Here is a 23,917-nt window from a genome sequence, read left to right on the forward strand (position 1 = left end):
TACTGTAGGATTCACAGTTTGTCTGGTTTGTGTTGACAACTACCGTACTACCGTACCATATACAGGTAATAAATTTCCTTTATTTTCATTTAACAATAAATGTGTACCGTATTCTTCTTCATGGAAAAATAAGACATCCCCTGAAAATAAGACCTAGCGCATCTTTGGGAGCAAAAATTAATATAAGACACTGTCTTATTTTCGGGGAAACAGGGTAGTAGGGTGGGGGGTTGGGGGGGTGGAAGAGTGGGCACAGCTTAAGGGAAAAGCGAGATGGGCTTTGTGACTCTGGCTGTGAAGCGTGAGCTCTCAGACTCAGAGCAGAAGGTGTCGTCAAAGAACAGTACAGGCTCCCAGCTACCTCCTGATGTCCCAGAAGAAATGGGGGTGTTTTGGAGGCACTTCCGCTTAGCAACCCCACGCGGTTGCTAAGGAGGGGCCGGAGCGGGGGTGACCCGGAAGCGGTTGTGTCCATTTCTCGCCCACTGCTTTCCGTGGGTCCTATCCGGAGCGCCGGGGCGCTTCGCTCCCGGCTGAGGGTGGGGCCAGCGCGAGTGGTTCCGGCCGGGCTCCTGTCGCCCCTCGGCTCCTCGCCTCCCCCTCCCCTCCCACACCTCTCCTCCCGCGGCTCCCGGGAAAGAGAGGAGCCGCCGCGGAGGGTGGGGGAAGAAGCGCTCGGCGCCTCGGGGAGGGGACCGCGCCTGGCCCTCGCGATCCCCGGAGCGCCACCCGACCGCGTACCCGCTCCGGCTTCGACGGGTCCGGAGGTTGGAGCCTGAGGTGGGTGTGTGTGTGTGTTTGCGGGGACGGGCTGCAGGAGGAGGGAGGGGGGGCGGGCCGCGCTTTCCGGGTCGGGGAGGGGGACGCGGGGATCCTGGGTGGGGCGCAGGCCGGCGCTGTGTGTGCGGAGGCTGCGGGGGCGGGAGCAGGGATGGTGGGGACCGCCGGCGGAGAGTTTCGGGTGGCCGGGTGGCCGGATGAAGGCTGCGGAGGAGGCTTCCCTTCGGAGGCGGCGGACTTGTGTCGCTGCGGACCGGGAGTTTGCCACCTGGAGGGCTCGCTTTGAAAGGGGGAGCGCTCCCCGGCGGCGCCGGGAAGGAGGGCTTAGACTTCGGGAGCTCCCATTGCCTGCTCTCCCTGTCCACCCCGCGGGGACATAGCCCGGTTTGGAGGTTTTTGGGGGATTGTGTCTCGGCTGGACACCGTGGGGAGCCGCCCTTGACCGAGCTAAGGCAGAAGAGTGGGTAAGGACACCTCCCTCCACCCAACTTCCGTGTGCGGCCCCCGCTTCTTCCTTTATTGCTCCGGTCCCTGCGTCGCACGGGAGAGCGGTACCCCCCAAGCGGGCGGCATCGCGGCGTCAAAGGGAGCGGAACTGGGTTTGCTGCCTCTAAATGATACTTTGAATGTTTGAAAAGTGCTGGAATAACATATCCAACGTCTCTCGGTTCTGTATCAAATCGTATACATTATCTTAGAAAAGCGCAATTCTGAGAAGCACCAAACTAGACTAGTCCGGCATATTGTTTGGTAGATATTGGTGTTTATATATTTTTAAAAAAATGGACTAGAACCGTATAGAATAGAGGTCTAGCAGAGACATGTTGAGGCAAGCCTTTTCCACTCCTCCCCCCCCCCCTTTTTTTTTACCTGCGAGTAAGCCTGCCCTAGTTTAAATGAAGCAGAACGAAGCTCTTTATTTTTATTTCAATCAGTGGACTGGTTAGAACTGCGTGGTGATGTCTTAGAATAGATACGTTCAGAGGGACTGGATTGTCTGCTTTTGAGCCTGTCTCTTAATCTTTTAAGGAGATAATTGTGGTCCAGGGGAAGTTTTGGCTTTGAGGCAGGTAAATCTGGGATTGAACCCAAACTGCCACTGGCTAGTTGTTGGTCTTGGGCAAGTCCTGGAACTACCAGAGATTTATTTTCTTCACAAATAAAATGAGTTAAAACTCCTACCAGTATTGTGAGGTGGTGGTATACTTAAATAATAGCCCACTTTAAATGGAACCACCTTCTAATTGAAAGATGAATTATCATTCATCTTACACAGTCCAGGTAGCCCAGTTGGTGGAATAAGGATTGAGATAGGAAGGAAATTGGATAATAATATTTGAGAACATGTATACAACAAGACTTCCAGTGATTTACAGAAATTGATCACAAGTATCATGAAATTCAGTTATCAGTAATTTCTTAACTCCTAGAAATAAAATAGAATATATGCATTTATTCAAAATACCAATAATGTTTCAAAGGTTTTCTCAGATTTGTTTTGTATATAGTATGGATTGATAAGAAAAACACCAGCCCCTAATCTTTTTTGGAAAAAAAAAGTAGTTGTTTTGGTGGTTGTAGCTTTTTGTAAGATTATTCCACTTTCTGAATGGCCCTTTAAAGAGTGTGAAGTTTTTAGCCGAAACCGGTTAAAAAAAAAGAAAGAAAGAAAAACATTTAAGCCCTAGCTGGTTTGGCCCAGGGGATAGAGCAAGAGCCTGTGGACTAAAGGATCCCAGGTTCGATTTCTGTCAAGGGCACATGCCCAGTTTTTGGAGTCGATTCCCAGTGGGGGTGGTGCAGGAGACAGCTGATCAGTGATTCTCCCTCCCCCTCTCTTCCTCTCTGAAATCAATAAAAATCTATTTAAAAGTAAAACATTTAAAAAGTAATTTATGCCCTAGCTGATTTGGGCATCCACCCTCAGACTGAAGGGTTCAGGATTTGATTCAGGTCAAGGGCGCATACCTGGGTTGGAGGCTGGATTTTCCCCCTTCCCCTCCCAGATGGGTCAGGTCGTGTTGTGTGGCAATCAATCGATGTCTCTCACATCAATGTTTCTCTCTCTGTCCCTCCCTCTCCCACTATCTCTAAGAATCATTGGGAAAGTATCCTTGGGTGGGAGATTACACAATAAAAGTAATTTATATAAATTTCAATTAACATCTCATGTCTCTGAAGAGAATTAAATTGGGGCATAAAATAGTTGTAATTTAAGATTAAAATTAATATCAGTATCATGACTCATCTTAATTAGATTTAAACTATTAGCAGAATTTACAGAATTCTTATATGTATAATCTAAAATAAATTAAAATGGAATGAATTTCTGTCTTTAAGTCAGTCAAAATGATAATATAGAAATAAATCTCAGGAACATGAAGTCTTTTTAAAAAATATATATTTTATTGATTTTTTTTTTACAGAGAAAGAGAAAGGGATAGAGAGAAACATCAATGAGAGAGAATCATTGATCAGCTGCCTCTTGCACACCCCACACTGGGGATGTGCCCGCAACCAAGGTACATGCCCTTGACCGGAATCAGACCTGGGACCCCTCAGTCCACAGGCCGACGCTCTATCCACTGAACCAAACTGGTTTCGGCAGGAACATGAAGTCTTTATAATTTGTTCCTTTTATAGTTTTAAAATGATAGTTATATGTAACCTGTTATATGTTATATTATCAGCTAATATAGTTTGCTTTGTGATGTAACATATAGTCCATACTTTTTAATTTGTTGTTATTGTTAATCCTCACCAGAGGATATTTTTCCATTGATTTTTAGAAAGAGTAGAAGGGTTGGGGGAGACACAGAGAAAGAAATATTGATGTGAAAGGGACACTTGGTTGCCTCCTGCATGCAATATGTCCCCTTGAGTGGAATCGAACCCAGGACCCTATAGTCTGAGCCAAACCTGTAGGGCTGAACTTTTTAATTAAAAAAAAATATTTTTATTTATTTCAAGTAGGAAGGGAGAGGGAGAGATAGAAACATCAATGATGAAAGAGAATCATTGATCAGCTGCCTCCTGCAGGCCCAGACTGGGGATCGAGCCCTCAAACCCAGGCATGTGCCCTGGTCAGGAATCGAACCATGACCTCTTAGTTCATAGGTCGATGCTCAACCACTGAGCCATGCCGGCTTGGCTGTACTTTTTAATTTTTAAATGTACTTTATACTCAACAGATAAAAATTGAGTAACTTACTTTAGTAATAGTTGTGTGTAAAAAAAAATTAAAAATCTCTGATAAAAGTCAACTACTGTATGCTCCTTGTGGTAGAAATAATTTATTTTAAATAAATATTTTAAATTTTATCCACCACTGCATCTGTATAATAAGCAATAAATATTGGTCACATTGATAAATGGACTGATATATTTAAAATTATTAATAAAGTACCCATACCTTTTTACAAATTTATTTTGTATTGATTTTAGAGAGAGAGGAAGAGAGAGATTGAAAGATAGAGAGAGACATCCATTTGCTGTCTCTCACACACCCCTACTGGGGATCAAGTCCAAAACCCAGGCATGCACCTTGCCTGGGAATTGAACCAGGGACATCTTGGTTCAGAGGTTAGCATTTGGTTACTGAACTACACCAGCCGGGCTCCTTATCTTTTTTGAAAAAAAAAAGTAGTTGTTTTGGTGGTTGTAGCTTTTTGTAAGATTATTCCACTTTCTGAATGGCCCTTTAAAGAGTGTAAAGTTTTTAGCCGAAACTGGTTTGGTTCAGTGGATAGAGCGTTTGAAGGATCCCAGGTTCGATTCCAGTCAAGGGCATGTACCTTGGTTGCGGGCACATCCCCAGTAGGGGGTGTGCAGAGGCAGCTAGTCAATAATTCTCTCTCATCGATGTTTTTAACTCTCTATCCCTCTCTCTTCCTCTCTGTAAAAAATCAATAAAATATATTTAAAAAAATAAAGAGTGTAAAGTTTTTAGTGTATCTTTAAGCTTTTAGATGTGTTTTCTTGGATAATTTTTTTCATCTTTTGAATCTAAAATTTGAGGCAGTATCACCTTGCTTTGTTGGTAAAGAAAAATAGCGCGTGTATTTTCCACTACTCAAAGTATGTGGCGGTTCCAAGAATCTTTGCAGTTGTCAGTTATGGAATTTGCTTGTCAGGAAATCTAAAAATGACTCCTTTAATATCCATTTCTTGGATGAGCTCAGAAAACTTTAGGAAAAATTGGGAAGGTTTATATACCATATACTAGAGTCAAATAATGAACAAAGTACATACAGCTAATTTTATTGGTGCTGTCAATCAGGAGTGAAAGTTACTGAGTAAATGTTTTTAAAATGCCAGGCAGTGCTTTACTCAAATCAAATGAGTATTCTTCCAGAGCTTGTTATTTGAAAGCTTCTTCTTTTTAAAAAAAAATATGATGTGAACTTCTCTAATGAAGATAAATAATCATTGTATCCAGAAAAAAGCTGATTTCATAGACAGATTTTAATATCACCAATCTTGATAGAAAGTGCTTCAGTGGCTTTAGATAAGTGGAAGTAGAGTTTCATGAAAGAACTTCAGAATTTGTGGAATGGTATTTTTTTAATATTTATTATTTACTTTTATTTATTTATTTTTACAGAGAGGAAGGGAGAGGGATAGAGAGTCAGAAACATCGATAAGAGAGAAACATCAATCAGCTGCCTCCTACACACCCCCTACGGGGGATGTGCCGCAACCAAGGTACATGTCCTTGACTGGAATTGAACCTGGGACCCTTCAGTCTGCAGGCCGATGCTCTATCCACTGAGCCAAACCGGTTAGGGCTACTTTTTAAAAAATTATTATTTTTTTAAAAAAATATATCATTGATTTTTTTCAGAGAGGAAGAGAGAGGTATAGAGAGTTAGAAACATCAATGAGAGAGAAACATTGATCAGCTGCCTCCTGCACACCCCCCGCTGGGGATGTGCCCGCATCAAACCTGGGACCTTTCAGTCCAAAGGCTGACGCTCTATCCACTGAGCCAAACAAGTTTCGGTAGGGCTTCTTTTATTTATTTCAGAGAGGAAGGAGAGATATATATAGAGAGAAAATCAATGATGAGAGAGAATCATTCATTGCATGCCCAACCTCCTGCTTGCCATCTACTGGGGATCAAGCCCACAACCTGGGCATGTGTTCTTGACCAGAATTGAGGAACCTTCATTCCAGCTGGGACTGGAATTATATATTTTTTTAAACATCTAACTTCTCTCTACTCTTTCTGCCTAATATAAAAAACTTAAGAAGCTGGGAGGGAAAAAAATTATTTCAGAATTATCATTTTCTTTTTTATTGATTTTTAGAGGAAAGGGGTAATGAGAGGGAGAGAAAGAAAAAGAAAAAGAAACATTGTTGCTCCACTCATTTATGCATTTACTAGAGGCCCGGTGCATGAGATTCATGCACTGGGGCGGAGCGGGGGTGTCCCTCAGCTCCGCCTGCAACCTCTTCAATCTGGAACCCCTTGAGGGACCTGACTGCCAGTTTAGGCCTGACCCTGGTGGGATTGGGCCTAAACGGGCACTCGGACATCCCTCTCACATTCCAGGACTGCTAGCTCCCAACTGCTTGCCTGCCTGATTGCCCCTAACTCCTTCTGTCTGCCAGCCTGATCACCCCCTAACCATTCTTCTGCCAGCCTGATCAACGCCTAACTACTCCTCTGCTGGTCCAGTCACCCCTAACTGCCCTTCCCTGCAGGCCTGGTTCCCCCCAACTGCCCTCCCTTGCAGGCCTGATCGCCCACAACTGTTCTCCCCTGCCAGCCATCCAGTGGTGGCCATCATGGGGCCGGCCATCTTAGACCCCATGGGGGCAGCGATCTTATGTGTTGGAGGATGGTCAATTTACATATTATCCTTTTATTAGATAGGATTGGTTGCTTCCTGTATGTGCCTTGTCCTGGGATCTTGTTGGGGATGACACTTTAACCAACTGAGCTACTTGGCCAGGGCAGAATTACCATTTTCTCCTCCTCCTCCTCCTCCTCTTCCTCCTCCTCCTCCTTCTTCTCCTCCTCCTCCCTCCTCCTCCTCCCTCCTCCTCCTCCCTCCTCCTCCTCCCCCTCCCCTCCTCCTCTCCTCCTCCTCCTCCGCTCCTCCTCCTCCCCCCTCCTCCTCCCCCCTCCTCCTCCCCCCTCCTCCTCCCTCCTCCTCCTCCCTTCTCCTCCTTCCTCCTTCTTTCTTCTTTTTTCTTTCTTTCTTCTTCCTCTTCCTCTTCTTCTTCTTCTTCTTCTTCTTCTTCTTCTTCTTCTTCTTCTTCTTCCTCCTCCTCCTCCTCCCTCCTCCTCCTCCTCCTCCTCCTCCTCCTCCTCCTCCTCTTCTTCTTCTTCTTCTTCTTTTCTTCTTTTTGTTAATCCTTACCTGAGGAATTTTTCAATTCAGTTTTTTTTGAGAGAGAGTAGAAGAGAAGGGGAGAGGAGGAGGGGCAGAGAAACGTTGATGTGAGAGAGCCACCACACATGTCAGCTGTCTCCCGAACATACTCCTACTGGGGCTGGAGAACGAACCCAAAATCAAGGTTTGAGCCCTTGACTGGAAATTGAATCTGTGACCCTTGGATGTGCGGGCTAATGCCCTAACCATTGGGCATCACCAACTAGAGCAGAATTACCATTTTCAGTTTGGGAGATTTACTTATTTGGAGAGCCAAATTGGATTTTGACATTATTGGGATTGTGTTCAGGATGGACTCAGGAAAAAAAATTAGATGCCATCTGTTTCTGATTTCTTATCCTCTCACCCTTTCATGTTTTGTGGCTTTGAATTCGTCATATTATATTTCAAAAATAAAAATCCTCTGATTTAGGTTATATAATTTCAGCTATATCAGTGAACACTAGAGTAAAAGAATCTGCATTTTTATACTGCGTTACACAAAGTTCACAGATATTGGTTAAAAGTAATTTTTTTCGGACTGTGAACATTCGGTAGCATCATATATCTTTGTTATCATTCACTTAAAGTATTCTGCCGAAATCTGTTTGGCTCAGTGGTAGAGCATTGGTCTGCGGACTGAAAAGTCCCAGGTTCAGTTCCGGTCAGGGGCATGTACATTGGTTGTGGGCACATCCCCGGTGGAGGGTGTGCAGGAGGCAGCTGGTCGGTGTTTCTCTCTCATCGACGTTTCTAGCTCTCTCTCTTCCTCTCTCTAAAAAAGTCAATAAAATATATTTTTTTTAAAAAGCCTTTCTCATAAAAAATAAATAAAATAAATAAACCATTCTTTTTCTTTTCTTTTTAAGATAAATTTTTGTGAGTTTATTTGAGCCAAACTGAGGACATATGCCAAGGAGCAAGATTCCAAATGCTCCTTAGTAAACTATTATTGTCAGTAGGTTTTTTTTTGTGTGTGTGTGTTTTTAAAAAAATGTATTTTATTGATTTTTTTACAGAGAGGAAGGGAGAGAGAGAGAGAACTAGAAACGTCGATGAGAGAGAAACACCGACCAGCTGCCTCCTGCACACCCCGTACTGGGGATGTGCCCGCAACCAATGTACATGCCCTTGACTGGAATCGAACCTGGGACCTTTCAGTCCGCAGACCGACACTCTACCGCTGAGCCAAACTGGTTTCGGCTATTGTCAGTAGTTTTAACAATAGTCCAATCCTGTTGGAAGTTGCTAAGAAAATGGATTATGGAGATACAGAATAAATAAATTTTGCCCTATGATATCACAATCAGAAGAGGAGCTTCTGCTGGAGATTTTTTTTTTAATACATTTTTATTTTTTATAGAGAGGAAGGGAGAGGGACAGAGAGTTAGAAACATCGATGAGAGAGAAACATCAACCAGCTGCCTCCTGCACACCCCCTACTGGGGATGTGCCCACAACCAAGATACATGCCCTTGACCGGAATCGAATCCGGGACCTTTTAGTCCACAGACCAATGCTCTATCCACTGAACCAAACAGGTTTCGGCCTGCTGGAGATTTTTTATTTAGTGTTAAGTCCACTTAGTCTGTTGGTAGTGAGTTTTGCCTTATCTATGCCAGTTGCTATACCATAATAATTCATAGGGCATATTCTTGTCACTTTTCAGTTTGAATCTTAATAAATTTGGAGGTCAGACTTTTTGGTTTACTGAGCTGGAAAAAACCATTACTTGTTCAGATTTCAGTAGTTGACATCTAACATGGACCCTAAAAACCCAGGCATCTTTGAGAAGCTTTAAGTAGAACTGCTGTGGTATCTCAGAAATGGACTGAAGAGAGAGCCATCCTTTGATTTCAGCAGGAGTATTCTGGTGATATAGGAAAACATATGGACTACCCTGCCTCTACAGCACTGTAGTCTGTTAGTTGTCTAGAAACCCTGAGTGGGTAGTGTAGTTATGGTAGGACCTGGAGTGTCAGGGATGGGAATTGTTCTTCAATAATAGCTCGCCCATCACAATGGAGGCATTGACATACTGGGGAAAGGGATATTCTCTTGGATTTTGCCTTGGCCACTGAAGCTGGGTGAACAGTAGCCATTGCCCTTGCCATCAAAAAGAACTTGGTGCAACACCTCTCGGTGCTGGGTAAGCCCATCAAATTGCTACAGTTTGATGTCTCCATCAAAAGCCACATAAATTTCTAGGGAACAAAGCATTGGAACTAAATTGATTTCTGTAGCTTATACATTCTAACTTAAAAAAAAAATAGTTATTGATTTTAGAAAGAGGAAGAGGGAGAGGGTAAGAAACATCGGTGAGAGAGAAACATCAACATCAAATGGATGCCTCTTGAACGCCCCCACTGGGGAATGAGTCCCCCAACCCAGGCATGTACCCTGACCAACAATCGAATCAGTAACCTCTTGGTTCATGGGCCAACGCTTAACCACTGAGCCAAACTGGCCAGGCAGTTTTAACTTTAACCTTCAAAAATGGGTGTTGAGGACTTGAGCTTCTGAATGGAAGTACCATACCTTTACATCCCCCTTGATACATTTATAACTACAATTTGTTGGCATTAATGAATGATGTGAAAATGTTTTAAGTTTTGTGTGTTTGTGTGTGTGGTTGAGTGTCCGTGATAGTCACCAGATCTCATTAGTTCTTTAGGCTCAGTTGCTAACCATTACTGATCAAGCAGCTTCCCAGCTGGACATCTTCTCCATTTCCTAGCTGTCACTCTCAGATGTACCCTGTTTCCCCAAAAATAAGACAGTGTCTTATATTAATTTTTTCTCCCAAAGTTGCACTAGATCTTATTTTCAGGGGATGTCTTATTTTTCCATGGGCTAGGTCTTATTTTCGGAGGATGTATTATTTTCGGGGAAACACGGTAGGTGTTAGTGAGCAGGTTTAAGACCAATATGGCCAATGCCAAGAAAAAGACAAGGGGGCTAAAGTTAAAATATTTTTATTTAAATTAAAATTAAAATTTGATTTTATTTAAAGTATTTTTTTTTTCACTGACTAGAATTTTTATAAATTCTAGTTTTTGAGATTGTGGATGCCCAATTAAAAAAATCGAATTAAAAAAAACATTTTAGAATTATGGAATAATTGAGCAGGTAGAGTTCCATGTTTCTCATATCTACATATCTTCTTTCCCCATTTCCTCTATTAGTAACATCTTACATTAGTGTGGTACATTAGTTACAATTAATGAACCAATATTGCCTATTTTGATACATATTATTAACTATAATCTATAATTTTCATTAAGGTTCACTCTTTGTGTTGTATAATGTTGTGGGTTTTAACAAATGCATAATAACATTTTCCATAATACAATTTCATACTGAATAATTTTACTACCCTAAAAATTCTGTTTTACCTACTCATCCCTCTTTGCCTTCTCCCAAAATCCTTAGCAACCACTGACCTTTCTCCTCTCTCTGTATAGTTTTGCCTTTTCCAAAATTTCATAGAATTGGAATCCTATAGCCTTTTTAGAGTGGTTTCTTTTAGTTAACAATATGCTTTTAAGTTAAGTTTCTTCTGTCTTTTTGTGGCTTGATAGCTCATTTTCTTTTATTGCTGAATAATTTTCCATTATTTGAATGTACCACAGTTGTTTATCCCCTCACCTATTGAAGGACATCTTGACTCTTCTATTTTTTTGGCGATTATGAATAAAGCTGCTATAAACATGCATGTGCAGGGTTTTATGTAGACCTATGCTTTCAACTCCTTTGAGTAAGTACCTAGCAGTGTGTTTGCAAAATCTTATGGTAAGACAATGTTTAATTTTGTAGGAAACTGCCAAACTGTCTTCCAAAGTATTTATACTATTTTGCATTCCCATCAGCAATGAATGAGCATTCCTGTTGTTCATGTCCTTGCCATTATTTGGTATTATCAGTTTTATGTACTTTAGCCATTCTAATAGGTTTTTTAATTTCAATACTTATAATGACATACAATGTTGAGTACCTTTTCATGTGCTTATTTGCCATCATCTATATATCTTTGATGAGACGTCTGTTCAGATCTTTTGCCCCTTATTAAGTTGGGTTGTTTGTTTTCTTATTGAATTTTAAATGTTTCTTGTATATTTTGGATACAAATCCTTCATTAGATACGTGTTTTGCAAATATTTTCTTCCAATTTATGGCTTGTCTTTATTCTCTTAACAACGACTTTCATAGTACAAATGTTTTTAACTTTAATTAATTTAACAGTTTTTGCCCAGCCAGTGTGGCCACCCAGGAATGAAGAAGTCGAAGTTTGACTCCTAATCAGAGCACATGCCTGGGGGTTGTGGGCTCCACCTCCTAAAGGGTCATGCAGGAGTTTAGCTGATCCATGATGTTTCTCTCTCATCAATGTTTCTATTTCTTTAGCCCTTTCCCTTCTTCTCTCTCTAAAAATCAATGAAAACATATTTTAAAAGAAACACACACACACACACACACACACACACACACACACACTTAGCAAGTTTTTCTTCCATTGAGCATACTTAGGTATTGTATCAAAAAACTCATTGCCAAACCCAAGATAACATAGATTTTTTTTCTAACATTATCTTCAAGAACTTTTATAGTTTTTCATGTTACATTGAATTCTAAGATACATTTTGAGTTAATTTAAAAAAAAATATTTTATTGATTTTTTACAGAGAGGAGAGAGATAGTTAGAAACATCGATGAGAGAGAAACTTTGATCAGCTGCCTCCTGCACGCCCCTACTGGGGATGTGCCCGCAACCAAGATAAATGCCCTTGACAGGAATTGAACCAGGGACCCTTTAATCCACAGGCTGACGCTCTATCCACTGAGCCAAACTGGTTTCGGCTAGAGTTAATTTTTGTAAAAGTTTTAAGGACTATGTCTGCCTGTGCACCAGGATGTTCAATTGTTTTATAAAAATATTTTCTATTCCAAAAATGTTAATGTGGTATTTGAAGAAACGTTGTGTGTGTGTGTGTGTGTGTGTGTGTGTGTGAAAGAGAGAGAGAGAGAGAGAGAGAGAGAGAGAGAGAGAGAGAGAGAGAGAATAGTTTTGGGTTCACAGCAAAATTGAGAGGAAGGTACAGAGATTTCCTGTATACCCTCTGTTACCATACAGTACATGCATAGTTCTCCCTCATTTTTCCTTCCTTTCTTCCTTCCTTTTTTTTTTTTTTTTTTTTTTAATATATATATATATTGAGTTTTTACAGAGAGGAAAGGAGAGGGACAGAGTGTTAGAAACATCAACGAGAGAGAATCATCGATCAGCTGCCTCCTGCACACACCTTACTGGGGATGTGCCCACAATTCAGGTACATGCCCTTGACCGGAATCGAACCCAGGACCTTTCAGTCTGCAGGCTGACGCTCTATCCACTGAGCCAAACTGGTTTCGGCCCTTTCTTCTTCGTCTTTTTTTTAAAACATTTTTAATTTTTAGAGAGAGAGGAAGGGAGAGGGGGGAAAAGAGAAACATCAGTGTGCGAGCACAATATGAATCGGCTGCCTCCTGCACACCCCCTGCTGGGGATTGAGCCCACAGTCCAGGCCTGCACTGTGACCTGGAATCACACCATCAACCTTTTGATGCACGGGATGGTGTCCAGCCAACTGAGCCACAATGGCCAGGGCATCCTCCCTCATTTTCAGCATCACCAGATGGTATGTTCCTTATAATTGGTGAATCTGCATTGACACATAATCACCTAAAGTTCACAGCTTAACTTCGGATTCAGTGTTTGTGTTGTATATTTTATGTGTTTAAAAAATATGATAACATTTATCATTATATAGAATATTTTCACTGCCCTAAAAATCTTCTGGGATCTGCCAGTTCATCTTTCCCTCTCCAACCCAGGCATTTAAAATGTATGTTCTTACTGATTTTAGGGAAAGGGATAGAGAGAGAAAGAGAGAAATATTGGAGAGAGAAACATCAATCAGCTGCCTCCTGCATGTCCCCCCACTGGGGATTGAGCTCCCAACCTGGGCATGTGCCCTGACTGGGAACTGAGCCAGTGACTTCTTGGTTTATGGGTCAATGCTTAAGCTCAACCACTGAATCACATTGGCCAGGCCCAGGCATTTTTTAAAAAGAAACTAAAATGAATAAAATAAATTGTGGCTGGTTTTGAAAAGATATTTTCCTAACATTCTTAGATGTAATTAGAAGCATTATTTAGAGTCTTGAGTTTCCCTTTCAGAAAGATTGATATTAGGTCATTAAGTGTTAACTGATAGGTGCCTAATTTTTTGATATTAGGAAGTGTGCTCTAAATGTGATACCGACCATATGACAGTAGCAGGTGGTAAAAGAGATCTAAATTCAGAATTTTTGAACCATCACTAAAGTTAAGGTCCTTTGCCACTTGCATTTTATTGTCACTCATGGTTTCAGCTGTACAGATTTCTTGGCCAGAGCTCCAGTCTTATTATACTTGCAAGAAGCAATTCAGAAGTTTGAGCTGGCAAAGGTTTAGTAGGAAGAGTATGTAGGTACTGCTGTAGTTGCCTGATTATTTCCAATTCTGACTCAAAAGTGGGAATATCTATTATAATGGCAATAAAGTGCTGTCCTGATACACTATTTCTTACATAGCCTAAGTAGTAATTATTAACTAGAATCCACTTTCAGTTGGCTTTATCACTGTCCTGTCCTGGACTTATAGGGACACCCTTTGTTATTCCAAAATATATATATAAAATTTTTTTTTTTTGTTGATTTCAAAGAGAAAAGGAGAGGGAAAGGGAGATAGAAACATCAATGATAAGAGAGAACATCATTGATCGGCTGCCTTTGCACTCCCCCTACTGGGGATCGAGCCTGCAATCGGCATGTGGCCTTAACCGGAATCGAACCCAGGACCCTTCAGTCCGCAGGCCTTCTATCCACTGAGCCAAATCAGCTAGGTCTTAACCTTCATTTGTATTGTGATATCCAAATACTCTGGTCATCTAGGGTATGATGTAAAAATTGCTTAGTAGCTCCATGTTTGGTGGATTATGTTTGCTTTTTCACGTAGTTAAATAACACGCAGGAACAATCTGTTTCTCTGAAAGCACTTAGGTTTTCTAGAGATAGATGTTCTCCATATCAATCAATACATAAGCTCACTTTATCTTTAATGGGATCCATCTGGTTAATGATTACGTTTCTTGAGTTTCCTAGGTTATGGATTCATAAAGCTGAAAGAAAACAACGGAGATGGTCTAGTTAGATTCTTTCATTTTACAGTTGAAACTACTTAAATGCAGAGGCTAAGTGACTTGCTCAAGATTATATACTTAATGTTAGATTGGACCCCATGGCTTCTGAGTATCAGTCCTGTTTCTGACATAATACATTAATTGGTTCAATTTATTATAGTTATGGTAATGGAAAAATTATGATTTTATAAGAAGTAAATTTTCCAGGAAATTTAATTGGACTATTAAACTACTACAGCAATAGAATTCAGATATTTGGTTGAATTTTCTAGTTAATTTCGGAAGTGTTAAGTGAGTTGTTTTTTTAAGTACCAAGTGTCACTGGATTTTTAGTTAAGAGCAAATTTACTTTTCACATTTAGATAGAAATTGGCCAATTTAAAAATAATAAAGATACGATAGCCTATATTTAGCAAGCATACATTTGACTGCGTTAAAATGAATCAATGTATATATATTTTTTTGCATAGTGGAGATAATCTATTAATATTTAATGTCATAAAGCACCAATGGATTCTGCTTTATGTGGTGAAGTATTTATAAAGCTAGAGTGGAGTGTTATATAAAAACTAAAAGTGAGGATTAATTTAATATGCATCTGGTGAATTCAGGGCTTGAATGATACATATCTGTTGAGAAAACAAGCCAGGGCTTTAAATATGTGTGCTTTGATTCTCTTTAACTGTTTTGAAACAGTCTTAATGGGTTTAAAAAAGGCCGTTTGCTCTGAGGAAGCAACTGTGAACCATTTATGATGCTATTAATAATTTTATTATTTTTCACAGCATTTTGATACATTAATATTTTTCTTTCCAATTTATTTATTGGGGTAGGAAGGAGTTAAGTGACTCACCATAACACAATTAGTTTGTTGCAAATCAGTATTTAAAAAGAGGGAGTGTAGCTTGCTGAATTGGATAGATTAGAAATATTTTAAAGCTCTGAATTCTATTTTGAATCCACAATCCATGAAGAAATAATCACAGAGCTCCTACTGTGTATTCATCAAGATACTAGTGCTGTAAGGAAGTAGAAATTGAAGATATGATGACAGATCAAGTTGAAGAACTAAGACTTAAAATGAAAGTTATAGAGTAGTACAATCTGTTAAGTAACTTCTTTTAAACTTGGTAATATTATCTGGGAACACTAGGAATTTAGAGGGGGAAAAATTCAGTGAGTGTTCATAATTCTTTTGGGAAACAGATTGAAGGAAGGTAAAGTGGTAGATTTCAACTCTGCCTGCCCATCAGAGTAAAATGAGGAAACTTTCCCTAGGATCAGTTGAATCCGAATCCGACAGGTAGTGCAACCATAGTTTTTAAAAGTGCTCTCAGGTGATTGTAATGTAAGGCAGTGTTGAGAACGACAGTCTTAAAGGATGGGTATGATTTGGGTAGGCAAGAAAGTGTTTTGGGGCAGCAAAGTTAAGCAGGAAGAATTGGGCACAGTTCATGAAAAGATGAATCCAGTAAAAGAATTATGTGTTGGATAGGCCCGGGAATTGGGAGAAATAAGTTTGAGACACTATGGGGTCATTTTGGAGATGTATTGTAAATATAGGTATTGAGGCCTGCTTCAGATTCCGGAATTGGAAATTCTAAGTAGCGTACAACTATCTGTTTTAACAGGCACCCCAGGTGATTACAGTGTACATTAAAGTTTGAGAAAAGCTCTTACTACAGGGTAAAGGAAGTCAGGCAGAGGGCCTGGCTGGTGTGGCTTGGTTGGTTGGAGTGTAGTCCTGTGCACTAAAGGGTCACAGGTTCAATACCCAGTCTCTGTGCATCTGGGAGGCAACTGATGGATGTGTCTTTTTTTCTCTCCCTCTCTAAAAATCAATGGAAGCATTTCCTCGGGTGGGGATTAAAGAAAGAAAAGAGAGTCGAGTCAGTCAGAGGAAGTTAGATTTGATGTTGTAATAAGTAGGGGGACCCACTGAAGGTTTTTAAAGCTGGGGAGTAACAGGAAGTATTTGTATGTATGAAAGGTAAATCTGATTATGATGTGCCGAATCCTTTGGACTACTAAAAGATAAAAAGGAAGGAAGCCATTTCTTATAAAATTTCCATTTCTTGGAACTGTCTTGTAAAAGTGGTTGTGAGAAACAAGTGGACATTTTTATATTGTGTTTTTTAGTTCTTGTGATACCATATCTCTGAGGTGACTTGTGATTAGCTGTTTCTGGGTTTTATCCTTTCACTCATGGTGACTAAATTAGAACCACCTCATTCAGCTTTTAAAAAATATCTTGTAGCCCAGCGGCATGGCTCAGTGGTCGTGTGTTGACTTATGAACCAGGAGGTCACGGTTCGATTCCCAGTCAGGGCACATGCCTGAGTAGTGGGCTTGATCCCCCTTTGTAGGGCATGCAGGAGGCGACTGTGCAGTGATTCTCATCATTGATGTTTCTATCTCTCTTCCTCTCCCTTCCTCTCTGAAGTCAATAAAAATATGTTTTAAAAAAGTAACTTGTAGATTTTAGAATAAATAAGTCAATGATTAAATTATGCCTGAAAAGCTTTCTATAAAGGCAGTCATTGCTGACATTATAGAAAATGTCTTAAGATAGTTTAAGAAATATTTCATTGTTATTTTTTTAACAGGCACTCCAGGTGATTATAATGTACAATGTTTTAGTTGGGAAGCAATAAGTAGTAAGCATACTTGGGTAATTGTTTTCAGATGTTATCAATTCTGTTCTAGCATTCTGTTATTTATTGGGTAAAATTCAAACATCATAAAATTAATCAGTTTAAAGTGCACAGTTTAGTGGTATTTGGTACATATGTTATGTAACCAAAACCTTTATGTAGTTCTAAAACATTTTATCCCAAAAGGAAAAACCCCAAACATATTAAGCAATTCGTTCTTCATAGCCCTTGGAAATCTGCTTTCTATCTCTGTGAATTTATGTATTCTGGTTATATATACTAATAAAAGGGTAATTTGCTAATTAGACCGAGTTGACCCGCCATCTTTCAGACGTCCGACTTCCTTCCAGACAAAGCCATGGTGGTGGAGGCCAAGGCAGAGAAGGCTGTTGGTGGCGAGATCAGGTTGGCAGGGGAGAGCAGTTGGGGGGGATATCAGGCCAGCAGGGGAGGGCAGTTGTGGGCAAGATCAGACTGGGAGGGGTGGGCAGTTGGGGGTGAGATCAGGCCAGCAGGGAGGCAGAGGCAGTTAGGGACGATCAGACAGGCACGCAGAGAGGTTAAGGGCGATCAGGAAGGCAGGCAGATGAGCAGTTAGGAACCAGTTGTCCCACATTATGAGAGGGATGTCCGACTGCCGGTGTAGGCCCGATCCCACCAGCAGTCAGACAACCCTTGAGGGGTCCCAGATTGGAGATGGTTCAGGCTGGGCTGAGGGACCCTCCCCCCCGATCCCGTGCATGAATTTCATGCACTGGGTCACTAGTTTCATATGAAAGGAATCCTATCTAATAAAAGTAATATGCAAAATTGACCATCACTCCAACACACAAGATGGCTGCCCCTATGTGGTCAAAAATCCTGCCCACATGTCGACACAAGATGGCTGCCACAAGATGGCCAGCAGGGGAGGGTAGTTGGGAGGGACCATTGATCTCATTGGTAACCCATTCAGTGTTTAATAACATGCTATTTAGCCTCCATGTGTTTGAATGTTTGAGTGTTTTTACTGTCGTTGATTTCTAATTTTATTCCACTGTGATCTGAGAAGATGTGTGATATGATTTCAATCTTCTTGAACTAGTAGATACTTGTTTTGTGTCCTAACATGTGGTCTATCTTTGTGAATGATTCTTGTGGAATGTATATTCTGCATTGGAGTGATAATGTTCTATAAATGTCAATTAAATCCATCTGATTCAGAGTGTCTTTTAGAATCTCTGTTTCCTAGTAAAGTTTGTCTGGGATATCTATCCAGGGAACTCAGAGGGGTGTTAAAATCCCCTACTATGGCTGTATTGTTGTCAATCTCTCCATTGAAGTCCTCTAGAAGTTTTCTTATTTATTTAGGTGCTCCTATATTGGGTGCATATATGTTTACCAGGGTTATATCCTCTCGTTGGATCTGTCTCTTTAGTATTATGTAGTGACCTTTGTTTTCTCTTCTGATGGCCTTCATTGTAATGTCTTATTTTGTTGGATATGAGTATTGCTACCCCAGCTTTTTTTTTTTTTCTTTTCTATTTGCATGGAAAAAAATTTTCCATCCTTTCACTCTCATCCTGTGTGTGTGTTTTTTGTTTTGATGTGGGTCTCTTGTAGACAGCATATAGTTGTGTCATGCTGTTGTATCCATTCATCTACCCTATGCCTTTTGATTGGAGCATTTAATACATTTACATTTAGGGTTATTATTAATACATTTACATTTAGAACAATTATTTATTTGCATTTTAATTCTGTATGGCTAGGTTTCTCTCTCTTTGTCGTCTTCTCATTACAGCAGTCCCTTTAGCATCCTTGTAATGCTGGCTTAGGGGTGCACTACTCTGTTAGCTTTTCTTTGTCTGGGAAGCTCTTTATTTGACTGTCTATTTTGAATGATAGTCTTGCTGGATATAATAATCTTGATCTCAGATTCTTGCTTTGCATTACCTTGAGTACGTCATGCCATTTCTTTTTGGCCTGTAGGGTTTCTGATGAAAAATCAGGTGTCAGCTTTATGGGAACTCCTTTATAGGTAACAGGTTTTGTTTCTCTTGCTGCCTTTAAGATTCTCTCTTTGTCTTTAATATTTGGCATTTTAATTATGATGTGTCTGGGTGTGGGCCTTTTCAGATTCTTCTTGCTGGGGGTTCTCTGTGCCTTCTGAACTTGTGACTTTTTTTTTTTTTTTTTTTTTTTTTTTTTATCAGATTGGGGAAGTTTTCTGCCATTATTTCTTCAAACAGGTTCTCTATTACTTTCTCTCTTTCTGCCCCTCTGGCACACCTGCTATTCTAATATTGTTACATTTCATGCCCCACAGTTCCCTTAAGCTGTCCTCATGTTTTTAAAAATTTTTTTTTTCTTTTTGGTTCTCCGATTGAGTGGTATTTTCAATTCTGTGTTCTAATTCACTGATTCAATTCTCAGCTTCCCCTAATCTGCTGTGTATGCTTTCCAATGTGTTCTTTATTTTTGTTACTAATGCCTCGGTGCATGAAATTTGTGCACATGGGAGGGAGTGTCCCTGAGCACAGCCTGCACCCTCTCCAATCTGGGACTCTTTGAGGGATGTCCCAACCGCCTGTTTAGGCCCAATCCCACTGGTGTTCATAGGTGACATTTTAACTATAGACTTTTCCTTTTAACTATAGACTGTTTATTTGTATTAAGGATGTCAATAGACTCCTAATTAGAAATTATTTCTATTAACTTGGTTTATTGTTTGTATTTACACAAAATACCATTTCTTTTTTTTTAAATATTTTTAAATTCATTAAAATTTATAAGTTAAAAGATATTGGCCGATCATGAAATTAGTCTGCCCTTTTTAAAATGTAAAGTACTATCTTGTGAATTAAAGAGCAATGACCATTTTCAGTACACAAATCGCATGTCTTTTACCCACTGCTCCTGGATTAGCTCTATTTTCCCTAATTAGGAAATGAAATGACTTTTCTTTAACCAGTCATAGTTTTATGATCATAGGAACTCTTGCAGTTTTATTTCTCTAGAAACTTCATATATGCACAACTGCAAACCCAAGTGTAAATTAGGAAGTTTGTATTGGGTCGGCAACTAAGTACTTGCGGATTTTTTAAAGAAAATCAAAGACAATTTTTTCATGGAACTAAATAACTTTATTCTGTAATGTATTGCCCATTTTGATCAATGACCTTTTACCATCTTTCAGGCAGCATCATAATCACACGTTCAAAAAACTTCTGGTTTTTATTAGCAAAAAACTGAATCAGGTACGATTTGACATCATCATCATTATTGAAATTTTTACCATTCAAGGAGTTTTGTAAAGATCGAAACAAAAAGTAATCAGATGGTGCAAGGTCAGGACTATATGGTGGATGTGGCAAAACATCCCAACCAAGCTCCATTAATTTTTGCCGAGTGACCAAAGATGTGTGTGGCCTTGCATTGTCATGATGGAATACAACACCTTTTCGATTTGTCAATTCGGGCCACTTTTCTTCAACTGCATTGTTTAATTTCGTTAGTTGTTCAATGTAGACATCAGAATTGATCGTTCGGTTGGGTGGTAAGAGTTCAAAGTAGACAATTCCTTTGTAATCCCACCAAACTGATAACAAAACCTTCTTTTGATGAATATCAGCTTTTGATGTTGTTTGAGTTGGTTCACCTGGCCTGCTCCACGATCTTTTCCGCTTGATATTGTTGTAAACAACCCATTTTTCATCGCCAGTTATTAGTCGTTTTAAAAATGGATCATTTTCATTACGTTTCTTTAACAAATCGCAGCTGCTAATGCGTTGTGTTAACTGTGATTCTTTCAGTTCGTGAGGAACCCATGTATCGAGTTTTTGAACATAGCCAAGTTGTTTTAAGTGATTTTCAATGCATGTATGTGATACATGAAGCTTCTCTGCAATCTCACGTGTTGTACTGTGACAGTCTGAATTGATTATTGCTTTGATTAGGGCGTCATCAACTTCAACTGGACGACCAGAGCGTTTTTCATCTTTGAGTGAAAAATCACCAGAACGAAATTTGGCAAACCAATTTTGACACTGCCGTTCTTTTAAGGCTTCGTCACCATAAACAGCACATAACTTTTTATGAGCTTGCAATGCGTTTTTCCCTTGTGGAAATAAAAAAGCAAAATATGACGAAAATGTTCCTTTTGATTTTCCATTTTTCAACGAACGCCAAACGAAAACTACAAAACAGATCAAAAAACTTTTTTCACTGATTAACAGCTGAATAGCCAACTACCAAATAACAAAATGTGTTTTACATTTGTACTACGTCTGCAAACCTAAAAATTCAACTGAAGCCATATGTGTGTGAAACCCGCAATTACTTAGCTGCCGACCCAATATTTTAAAGTCTGAGTCCTAAGACTTCTATACTTAAGAGTATACTTCTGGAGCTTCCAGGAGCATAGTCCTACCTGACTTTATTGTCACCTAACTTTACTTAGTTTGCTTATAGCTCATAGGAAGTCAAAGAAGCAGATTATAAGGAACCAGAGAAGGAAGGTGCTGCTGGAGCTGAACACACCAGCTATAAGAAGAGATATTTTGTTATATAAGAAAAAAATAATAGTCTAAAAACTACTATAAAAATCTAATTGTCTAGGGCCATTTAGTATAGTAACATTTAGAATTACACAGTCATTAGAGCTAAATTACATAATTTTTCAAAGGAATTTACTTTGGTTGTCTTTGATCATTAAAAAGGTTAAATTCAGCCTTAGATGGTTTGGCTCAGTGGTTAGAGTTATGGCACATGGACTGACGGGGTCCCAAGTTTGATTCAGGTGGGGAGGCACATACTTCTGTTGCAGGCTCAACCCCTGCCCCTAATTGGGCACATGGGAGAGGCAACCAATTGATGTGTCTCTTTCAAATCGATGTTTCTGTCTCTCCCTCTCCCTTCCACTCACTCAAAAAATCAATGGAAAAAAATCCTTGGGTGAGGATTAACAAAATAAAGGGGAAGGAGGTTAAATTCATTTAATGTCTTATGTTTCGATGCCTAAGAGTCCATCTGTGAGAATATACTCTAAAATTATTATCTCTTCCTTTTCAGTATTTATAGCTCATTTCTTTTATTGACTTGGCTAGGACCATTAAATTAATTAAGTTGTTTTTAATATATTTTTATTAATCTCAGAGAGGAAGGCAGTTTAAATTCCAATTTAGTAAATTCTCTACTCAAGAAATAATGTCTTAATGATTAAACTAATAAGAGATTAAACTTAAATATATTCACATCTATGCATAGGTACAGTTTGACATATTTACCCAAATGTACATTTTTTAGAAGTATTTGGTTAGACAGAATTATGGCTTATAATGAGTAGATTAGGAGATGGAACAAGGTAAAGGCTAATTATGAAAAAGAGTATAAAGGTTAGGCAGGTATGAGTGATAGTTGGGGAAGAGAAAATGATTAATCTGAAGGTTAATATACTAATGTTTCTATTTTTTGAATATTCATTAAAAGCAAATTTTTCATTTTTCTAGTGTAATGTCACATTTTTCCCTAGAAATTTTGTAAATACCAGATATTTCACTTTAAGAGTAAAAAGTTTATGGAACTGATTAAAATTATTTATGACTAGAGGCCCAGCACTTGAAATCTGTGTGCAGGTACGATCCCTAGGCCTGGCCTGCGATCAGGGCCATCTTCTTCAGCTGCCTGCAGCTGGCCCTGCTCCCCTTGCCACCCACCCCAGTTCTCTGTTTGCCAGTGATCGATGCCTGATGGCCAGGGGAAGGGACCAAGAGGTGGTCAGTGTACCTCATAGTGACTGGTCCAGAGGTCATTCTGGTGGTTTTGTGGTTAGGGTCAATTTGCATATTACCTTTTTATTATATAGGATTATTAACAAGTGTGGTGAAAAGGAAAGGGGCACGTGAAACCCAATTATCTTTTAAGTAACATAATTTTTCTGTTCCAGAATTATAAAGCATTTCTTTAGACACTGGACTTTTATGCAGCCAAATGTACAAAATTAATGTGTTTCACTACACTGTCTTGATCATTGAATTTGGCTCTGGCTCATGGGAATCTTGTGGGTATACACATGTTTTACTTCTGAGCAAGCTCCTACAGAAGGGGTGGTTTTAATTAATGCTTCACAAAGGAATGCTGAAATATGGATTTTTGGGTGGGTTTTTTGTTTGCTTGCTTCTTTGTAGTGGGCTTACAATTGTTTCCCCCCCCCCCCCCCCATTGTGCCTTTTTTGCCTTTAAAGAAGAAACATCCTTTTCACTCATTGCTTTTACTATTTCAAAGTGAAACCAATATGTATAACTCTTCTTTTGGTGTAACGGTATTAAATACAGAGTTAGCAGTTCTTTCTCCTTTGAGGTGATGGGAGGTTATTTCCTCATCTACTTCTTTCAGACATCTTTAAATGTAGAGTTTTCACTGGGTTTTCAGTTAGGGACTGTTTGCCAGCAGGAGACTACTGCTATGCATATAGACCTAGAAACTTAATGGATTCTTTTGAATTCAGTATGGAATTATAGGAAGGAAAGGAGAAATTTCTGGGTCTGTCTGCAATCTTAATAAATATAAATTGTCATACAAACTAATACTAATTCAAGTTCTCAAGATTGTTTATTTGCCGTAGAGGTGCAAGAATAGTAGAAACTCCTTAGCCCTCTGTGTGGATATGGAAAGGGCCCTCTACAGGTTATGGTTATCTTTTGTCTACTCATTTTCCTTACCTATTATACATGTTCCTCCTCCTGCTTTGAAGCTGTTTATAGGAAAAACAGACATGAGGGGAAAGAACACTTGGTGGTTTGCCCCATATCTTTAATCAATTTAAAAAAATATATATTTTATCGATTTTTCACAGAGAGGAAGAGAGAGGGGTAGAGAGTTAGAAATATCGATGAGAGAGAA

The 23,917-nt window shown here is 39.6% G+C and overlaps 1 protein-coding gene across 10 annotated transcripts in view; it reads left to right on the forward strand.

The window, feature by feature from the left end:
• Positions 1-526: 526 nt before the first annotated feature.
• Positions 527-23,917, forward strand: part of CSNK1G1 (casein kinase 1 gamma 1) — a 123,403-nt gene continuing 100,012 nt past the window's right edge. For 5 of the 10 annotated variants that reach the window (XR_004988190.2, XR_006741647.1, XR_006741648.1 and 2 more), the window contains exon 1: positions 528-780. The gene's annotated coding sequence lies outside the window, so the exon portion shown is untranslated. Of the gene's footprint in view, positions 781-912; positions 1,245-23,917 lie in introns of those variants that run through there. The other 5 variants (XM_036439346.2, XM_036439377.2, XM_036439378.2 and 2 more) reach the window with 3 other exon arrangements.

Source organism: Pipistrellus kuhlii, unplaced genomic scaffold, assembly GCF_014108245.1.
Source record: "Pipistrellus kuhlii isolate mPipKuh1 unplaced genomic scaffold, mPipKuh1.p scaffold_m20_p_1, whole genome shotgun sequence".
NCBI lineage: Eukaryota > Metazoa > Chordata > Mammalia > Chiroptera > Vespertilionidae > Pipistrellus > Pipistrellus kuhlii.